Genomic DNA, 9,615 nt, shown 5'->3' with positions numbered 1-9,615 from the left:
TTGGCGCCGCGAGCTTATTTTAGTTCAGGAATCCATCAGGTCTGGCATGCTGGTTGCAAGAATTCCCGCGGCTCGCTAACTGCCTGGCGTATTCCGGGGATAAAGTGTACCTCCGACTCTGGTTCTGGAAACCAGTTAACGGAAAATGTTGAGGCGAGGTCTAGAATTCAGGGCTTCATTCTGCCAGCGCCTAAGAACTCTACTCTCAGTTCCTTGGGGCTTGAGAAGCGGTTGTTTTACCCATAAGGAGGGTGAGGGAGAGGGAGGAATGTGGAGATGACCTGAGGGGTAGAAATGTTTGTCATCCGTAATTCTACAGTTATGCATAACAGAAACGGAGCAAGTCCGTCCCGCTGATTTTATCCATCAAGGAGGACTTACTATCTGTCCTTGACTGGTCACAATGGGACAGTGGAGGATGTCAAGGAGGAACAAGCCCCTTTGTGGGCTCACAGACTGGTTGGGAAGACCCTTAACTTCATAGTTTTTTGGTGCCCTTACCTGAAATGTCCTTACCAGGAGTCTACTGGTTGGACCATAAGGGAGCTTTGCTACACCTAGGATTCCAAGATTCCAAAACGTCCTAGATCCTTACCCTCCACCTGTTCTCATTATCTGCAGTCCTTCAAGCCTCTCGGGTATGTTAAAGGAGCCCTGGTGGTGCAGTGGTTAAGAGTTCTGTTGCTAACCAAAAGGTCAGCAGTTCGAATCCACCAGCTACTCCGAGGAAACCCTATGGGGCAGTTTTACTCTGTCCTATAGGGTCGCTATGAATCAGAATCGGCTAGACAGCAACAGGTTTGGTGGGTTTATCGTATGTTTAAAGTATCCCGTTGCTTTCTTTGTTCATGACCCACCCCTACTTGATTTGAACTCAAGAGTCAGCTGTTTAATTGATGTCCTCATTATCCAGTTCATGCTATAGGCACAGTGCCTTGAGCCTAAGCTTTTAAAAATCTGAAATCTGAAAAAATTTTGTTGACTCTAAGATATGAAAACTAAACAAAAAGATTGACCATTTCCAAACTATAACATGCCAACAAGTCAAAGGCCTTTTAACTTTGTATAAAAAATTACATTTAATTTCCAAAAGTAAGAATGCCTACAAAGGTTTTAAAATAGCCCTTACCTATATTTCGTCAGCCTCTTGTTCTTGTCCACACTTAGCCTGATTCAGAATCTGTTTTCTCCAGTCCAGAGTGCTAGAGAAAGTCACAAAACCAGTGTGGACTTGGGTTTGCTGTATATTCTTGCTATGAACTTCACCTCGACTGGCAAAGAAGCTTGGTGATACTTTGCTTAATGTCTTATTCATACGCTATCATATTTCTGGTGGTAGGTGTTCCAAGCTTCTCTTGTTTAAGAGGTGCTTTTTATAATCTACACGTGTACTACATCATTTAATTTTTAACAACTCTGAAGTAAGCGTCGTTTTTTACAGGTGAGGAAATTGAGTCTCCAAGAGGTCTGGTGGTCGGCCCAAGGTAATACATCTGAGCCTTGAACTCAGTCTAAGATTTTCCCCCAGTCATCTCTACCCTTTCCTTTCCCAGCTTCCTAAAATGAACAGTGGGGCATATAGCGCCTGTCTGCATTTTCTACCTCTCAGATTCTTTGAGAAGCTTCTTTCCCACTGACAATACAGGCTGTCAGCAGGCAGAGACCAGTATAACTGTTCGAAATGGAAGAAATGGGCATGTGCTGCAAATCACTGTTTTTAAAGGGCATTGTATGAGGTATTGCATCCTGGAAGTGTGATTCTGCAAAACCTTTGTCTCTTTTGGCTTTTATACAGTGAGATAAGCCTTGTAAGTATATTTCCGGGTTCCTTTGCATTATTTGGAAGTTGAATTTCTTGCAGTGATTCTATGTTTGTGTGAATACTGTATTTTCAGGTGTCATACGTTATATGCACCTGTCAAGGCACCTAGAAGGTGATGCAGAATCCAGAGGGACATATCTGTCCCACATAATCCTACCCCCAAAGTCCAAAGGAACATATGTGTCCCACATTGTTGTTTTTAGGTACCATCGAGTCAGTTCTGACTCTTAGTGACTCTATGTACAACAAAATGATACACCACTCAGCCCTCCACCAACCTCACAATCGTTATGCTTGAGCCCATTGTTGCAGCCACTGTGTCAGTCCATCTTATTGACGGTCTTCCTTTTTTTTTTTCTTGCTGTCTACCAGGCGTGGTGTACCTCTCCAGGGACTGATTCCTCCTGATAACATGTCCAAAGTATGTGAGACAAAGTCTCATCATCCTTGCTTGTAAGGAGCATTCTGGTTGTACTTCTTCCAACACAGATATGTTTGTTCTTCTGGTAGTTCGTGGTATATTCAATATTCTTCGCCAACACCATAATTCAAAGTCGTCAATTCTTCTTTGGTTTTCCATTGTCTAGCTTTTGCATGCATGTGAGGTGATTGAAAACACCATGGCTTGGGTCAGGAGCACCTTAGTCTTCAAGGAGATATCTTTGCTTTTCAGCACTTTAAAGGGGTCTTTTACAGCAGATTTGCCCAATGCAATGTGACTTTTGATTTCTTGACTGCGATTTCCATGGATGTTGATCTTGGATCCAAGTAAAATGAAATCTTGTCATTTCAATCTTTTATCCATTTATCATGATGTTGCTTATTGGTCCAGTTGTGAGGATTTTTGTTTTCTTTATGTTGAGGTGTAATCCATACTGAAGGCTGTGGTCTTTGATCTTCATCAGTAAGTGCTTCAAGTCCTCTTCACTTTGAGCAAGCAAGGTTATGTCATCTGCATTTTGCAGGTTGTTAATAAGTCTTTCTCTAATCCTGATGCCTCGTTCTTCGTCATATAGTCCAGCTTCTGGGATTATTTGCTCAGTATATAGATTGAATAAGTATGGTGAAAGACTACAACCCTGACACATACCTTTCCTGACTTAAAACCACACAGCATCCGCTTGTTCTGTTCAAATGACTGCCTCTTGATTTATGTACAGGTTCCTCATAAGCACAATTAAGTGTTCTGGAATTCCCATTCCTCGCAATGTTACCCATAATTTGTTACGATCCACACAGTCAAATACCTTTGCATAGTCAACAAAATACAGGTAAACATCTTTCTGGTATTTCGTGGTTTCAGCCAGGATCCATCTGACATCAGCAATGGTATTTAGGTTCCATGTTCTCTTCTGAATCTGGCTTGAATTTCTGGCAGTTCCCTGTTGATGTACTGCTACAGCTGCTTTTGAATGATCTTCAGCAAAATTTTACTTGTATGTGATATTAATGATATTGTTCCCTAGTTTCTGCATTTGATTGGATCACCTTTCTTTGGAGTAGGCATAAATATGAATCCCTTCCAGTCGGTGGGCCTGGTATCTGTCTCCCAAGTTTCTTGGCTTAGACAAATGAGCACTTCCAGGGCTGCATCCATTTGTTCAAACATCTCAATTGGTATTCCGTCAATTCCTGCAGCCTTGATTTTTGCCAATGCCTTCAGAGCAGTTTGAACATCTTCTTTCAGTACCATCAGTTCCTGATCATATACTGCCTCCTGAAATGGTTGAGCATTGACTAATTCTTTTTGGTACAGTGACTCTTTGTATTCCTTCCATCTTCTTTTGATGCTTCCTGCATGGTTTAATATTTTCTTTTTAGAATCCTTCACTATTGCAACTCGAGGCTTGAATTTTTCCTTCAGGTCTTTCAGCTTGAAAAAAGCTGAGTGTGTTCTTCCCTTTTGGTTTTCTAACTCCAGGGTTTTGCACATGTCATTATAATACTTTACTTTGTCTTCTGGAGCTGCCTGTTGAAATCTTCTGTTCAGGCTTTTTACTTCGTCATTTCTTCCATTGATTTTAACTACTCTACATTCAAGAACAAGTATCAGAGTCTCTTCTGACATCCATTTTGGCCTTTTATTTCTTTCCTGTCTCTTTAATGACCTTTTGCTTTCTTCATGTATGATGTCCTTGATGTCATTCCACAGCTTGTCTGGTCTTCAGTCATTAATGTTCAACACGTCAAATCTATTCTGAAGATGGTCTCTGAAGTCAGGTGGGGTATATTCAAGGTCATGCTTTGGCTCTTATGGACTTTTTAAAATTTTCTTCAGCTTTATCTTGAACTTGCATGTGAGCAATTGATGGTCTGTTCCACAGTCAGCCCCTGGCCTTGTTCTGACTGATGATATAGAGCTTTTCCATCATCTCTCTCCACAGATGTGGTGGATTTGGTTCCTCTGTGTTCCATCTGGAGGGTTCCACGTGCATAGTCATCATTTATGTTGTTGAAAAAAGGTATTTCCAATGAATAGGTCTTTGGTCTTGTAAAATTCTATAATGCTTTCTGCAGTGTTGTTTTTGTCACCAAGGCCAGATTTTCCAACTACAGATCCTTCTTCTTTGTTTCCAGCGTCTACATTCCAATCGCCAGTAATTATCAATGCATCAGGATTGCCTGTTTGACCAATTTCAGAGTACAGAAGTTGGCGAAAATCTTCAATTTCTTCATCTTTGGCATTAGTGGTTGGTACGTAAATTTGAATAATAGTTATATTAACTGGTCTTCCTTGTAGGTGTATGGATATTATGCTATTACTGACAGTTTTGTACTTTAGGATAGATCTTGAAATGTTCTTTTTGACAATGAATGCAACGCTGTTCCTCTTCAATTTGTCATTCCTGGCATGGTAGACCATATGATTGTCCAATTTAAAATGGCTTAATACCAGTCCATTTCAGCTTACTAATTCTTAGGATATCTATCTTCAAGTGTTCCATTTCATTTTTGACAACTTCTAATTTTTCTAGATTTATACTTCATACATTCCACGTTTGGATTATTAATGGATATGTACAGCTGTTTCTTCTCATTTGGAGTCATGCCACATCAGCAAATAAATGTTCTGAAAGCTTGCCTCCACCAATGTCATTAAGGTCAACTCTACTTTGGGGAGGCACGTCTTCCCCAGTTGTATTTTGAGTGTCTTCCAACCTGAGGGGTTCATCTTCCAGCACTATATCAGACAGTGTAACACTGCTATTCATAAGGTTTTCACTGGCCAATTTTTGTAGAAGTAGATTGTCAGTTCCTTCTTCCTGGTCTGTTTTAGTTTGGAAACTCCAATGGAATCTGTCCACTATGGGTGACCCTGCTTGTATTTTAAATACTGGAGACATAGCTTCTAGCATCAGAACAACACGGATGTTGCTTCCTCATTAACTTCTGAAATATTCTATTCTCCTGGCCTTCTAATTGCTTGGGTTGCTTCTCACACTCTTCGTCCTCACTTGTTCCTTTTCTTCTACTTTATTCCCTACCTTTTCTCTCTACTTTTCATCGTATGCAGATGATTCTGAAATCCACACTTTCAGAACTGACTTATTCCCTGAGCTTTAGTCATAACCATCTACTATGTCTCTGCTGACTTCTGGTGTTGTAGGGATTTCCAGTGAGAAACAAATTTTAACCCATTCTTTAACCATACCAATTTCTTTAGGACCAGTAGAAGATTTGCACCTATTTTTACCAAGCAATAGTACTCTCGTAAATTTGTTAGGGTGTGACTTTCTTTCCAAATGGAAATGCTGTATTCAGCTTACAGAGGCAGGGAATATATTACTCAATTTCTCTGATACTGAAAATGAAGATAAGACCCAAATGTGTGAGACAGAAGGAACCCTTTGTTTATTACAAGGTCTTTTGATATCAGAGGATGAGGATACCCTGCCCTTAGAAGAAGAGACTCAGATTCTTAATCAAATACCATCACAATTATGGGCTTCTTAATCAAATACCATCACAATTATGGGCTTCTTAATCAAATACCATCACAATTATGGGCTTCTTAATCAAATACCGTCACAATTATGTGGCCAGCATCAGAACTGATGTTGGCCACATTCTATTAGCTGAACCTATTAAAGTCCAGAGAGACCCTGTTAAGTTCTTACCTGAAGTAGCTCAATACCCTTTAAAACCTTAAACAAAGGAAGGACTGAAACCTATCATCCAAGATTTTTTAAGAAAAGGGATTAATTGTTCCATGTACTAGCCCTTGTAATACCCCAGTATTTTCTGTCAGAAACCCTAATAACCATGATTGGTGATTTGTAGAAGATCTTAGAGCTGTTAACTGCATTGCTACTCTTTGAACCCCTGTCGTTCCAAATTCACATTTGCTAATAGCCCAAATTCTACCAGACACTGCATAGTTTACAGTCATTGACCTCTGTAGTGCTTTTTTTGGTATTCCAGTTCATCCAGTCAGCCAATTTTTGTTTGCCTTTACTTGGGAAAATCAACAGTATCCTTGGACCCTTATGCCCCAAGGGTTCACTGAGAGCCCCACCTACTTTTCCCAGATTTTACATGCTGACTTACTGCGTTTACAGTTTGTACATAAATCTGTGTTACACCAGTATGTTGATGATCTTTTAGTCTGTTCAAACACCAAGCAAGCAAACATAGAGGATAGTCTTCTGTTGTTATATCATCTGGCTATTAGAGGGCATAAGGTGTCCAGAGAACTATTACAGAATGCTCTCCCATAAGTAAAATATCTTGGTCATTTAATAACAGCAGAAGGAATCTCAAGTGACCCAAAACAAAAAGAAGCTATCTTTTCCTACTCTACACCTACAACAAAGAAACAGTTAACGGGATTTTTAGGATTGTATGATTATTGTAGAGCTTGGATACCAAATTTCTCTTTATTAGCACAGCCTCGTTATGTGTATTTTAAGGGTAATATCTCTGAACCTAAATTGAAGGAATCTCTAACTCACACTCCAGCTCTTGGATTCCCTCACTATTCTTTAGATTTCTCCGTTTTCCTTTCTGAAAGACAAGGGAATGCCTTAGGAGTCTTAACTCAGAAGCATGGAAACAGACAGAGACCTGTAGGGCACTACAGTACACAATGAGATCTGGTAGCCAGAGCTCATTCTCCATGTCTCGAGTGGTTGTAGCCCTGCCCAATTAGTAGAAACAGCAGCTGATATAGTATTGGGAAATAATCTAGATGTTTATGTTCCATATGCAGTTTCTGCCATCTAAATTCTACTCTAACCCAACACCTTTCTGCTGACCAACTGTCATGAATTGAATTATATCCCCTCAAAAATGTGTGTAACTGGCCCAGGACAGGAACCATTCCCAAAGACAACTCATCAGACATGGAAGGGACTGGACAATGGGTAGGAGAGAGATGCTGATGAAGAGTGAGCTACTTGCATCAGGTGGACACTTGAGACTGTGTTGGCATCTCCTGTCTGGAGGGGAGATGGGAGGGTAGAGAGGGTTAGAAACTGGCAAAATTGTCACGAAAGGAGAGACTGGAAGGGCTGACTCATTAGGGGGAGAGTAAGTGGGAGTATGGAGTAAAGTGTATATAAGCTTATACGTGACAGACTGACTTGATTTGTAAACGTTCACTTAAAGCTCAATAAAAATTATTAAAAAAAAAAGTGTGTATCAGTTTGGCTGGGCTGTGATTCCCAGTATTGTGTAATTTTCCTGTATGTTGTAAGTCCTGCCTTTATGATGTTAATGAGGGAGAATGGGTGGCAGTTGTGTTAGTGAAGCAGGACTCAGTCTACAAGATTGGATTGTGTCTTGAGACAATCTTTTGAGATATAAAAGAGAGAACAAGCAGAGAGATGTGGGGACCTCATACTATCAAGAAAGCAGTGCTGGGAGCAGAGCACATCCTTTGAACCTGAGGTGTCCGTGTAGAAAAGCTCCTAGTCTGGGGAAGGATTGATGAACAGGCTGACAGAGAGAGAAAGCCTTCTCCTGGAGCCAATGCCCTGAATTTGGACTTTTAGCCTACTTTACTGTGAAGAAATAAATTTCTCTTTATTGAAGCCATCCACGTGTGATATTTCTGTTATAGCAGCACTAGATGACTAAGACACCAACTACCTTTATATGAAGCTCTTATAGCTGCCCCAACCTTGGAATATGCACACCATAGGGGCCTTAAATCTAGCTACCCTCATGCCTGATCCAGTGGTAATGACATTGATCATGACTGTTTTGATTTGACAGGTCAACTTTTGTCTCCTAGAATAGATCTTCAGGAAACTCCACGCTCCACTGTCACTACTGTGGTAGAGGTATTGGAAAATGGACCTTTGCCTGAGGTAGCCTTGGCCCAACAAGCCAAGCTTATAACTGTAACAAGAGCATGTATGTTGGCACAAGGCCTGTCAGTAAATATTTATATAGATTACTCTGTATAGGTATGGACTAATTTTTTATTTAAGAATGTTATGGAAACAGAGGGGATTTTTAATCTCCTTAGGACAGCCGGTAAAGAATGGTACTTCAGTGGCTGATTTGCTGGAGGCTCTCTTATTTTCTTCTGAAAAAGCAGTAACAAAAAATACATGCTCATCAACCGAAATGGGGCCCCCAAACAGAAGAAGTAAATGGAAATAGATTGCCTGACAAAGTTGCTAAACTGGCTTCTCAGACCTTCATTCAGGAATATTTAGTGTTAACAACTGAGAAAAATAGGAGCTCAACTCATTTTAAGGAAATTAGCCCAGGTTCTCCAAAAGTTCAGGATCGATGAATTAAAGGTATTTTCCCTCCTACTGTTAACTTACCCATGTTTTCAAATAATAAAACAACATCAGCAGTTAGCTCCAGAAGAAGAGGTACTTAGTTGGGTCTCAAGAGAGTGTTATCTAGACACCACTACCCAGTTATGGATGGGGCCCGGAAACAGACTAAAATACCTCAAGGTTTCCACATTACATTATTATTAACTTGTCTATTTGAAATAAAATCTATATGGGAGGAAGGTCTTATTGCCCTTTTAGATAAAAGTTTCTGGGTAAATTTTAAGGCAGCAGCTTGTTATCTAAATGAGATAAGAAGTAGACTAGCATCAGAACTTACACTAATGCTAATGGCTGGAGGAATTGAAAATAAAAGGTATCACCCCCTGCCCCACGTATATTTTTTGGATGGGACCAATGCCAGATTTGTTGTACTGGACAAAATACTCCCTTATCTGAACCTCGAATCAAAGATCTGGGGAAAGAGGGGGAGAAAAATGGAATAGCCTGTCATTACATCAAAAAGCTGCTCCTTCAAGGGCGGGGGTTTGGGGACTATGGCTTAAGGGGACTTCTAAGTCAATTGGCAAAATAATTCTGTTATGAAAACGTTCTGCATCCCACTTTGAAATGTGGCGCCTGGGGTCTTAAATGCTAATAAACGGCCATCTAAGATGCACCAATTGGTCTCAACCCACCTGGATCAAAGGAGAATGAAGAGCACCAAGGTCACACGATAACCATGAGCCCAAGAGACAGAAAGGGCCACATGAACCAGAGACTTACCTCATCCTGAGACAAGAAGAACTAGATGGTGCCTGGCCACAACTGATGATTGCCCTGACAGGGAGCACAACAGAGAACCCCTGAGGGAGCAGAACAGTGGGATGCAGACCCCAAATTCTCATAAAAAGACCAGATTTAATGGTCTGACTGAGACTAAAGGAATCCCGGCAGTCATGGTCCCCAAACCTTCTGTTGGCCCAGGACAGGAACCATTCCCGGAGACAACTCATCAGACATGGAAGGGACTGGACAATGGGTTGGAGAGAGATGCTG

The sequence above is a fragment of the Loxodonta africana genome, chromosome 3 (assembly GCF_030014295.1).
Source record: "Loxodonta africana isolate mLoxAfr1 chromosome 3, mLoxAfr1.hap2, whole genome shotgun sequence".
Taxonomy (NCBI): Eukaryota; Metazoa; Chordata; class Mammalia; order Proboscidea; family Elephantidae; genus Loxodonta; species Loxodonta africana.
Note: the sequence above shows the minus strand (reverse complement) of the source record.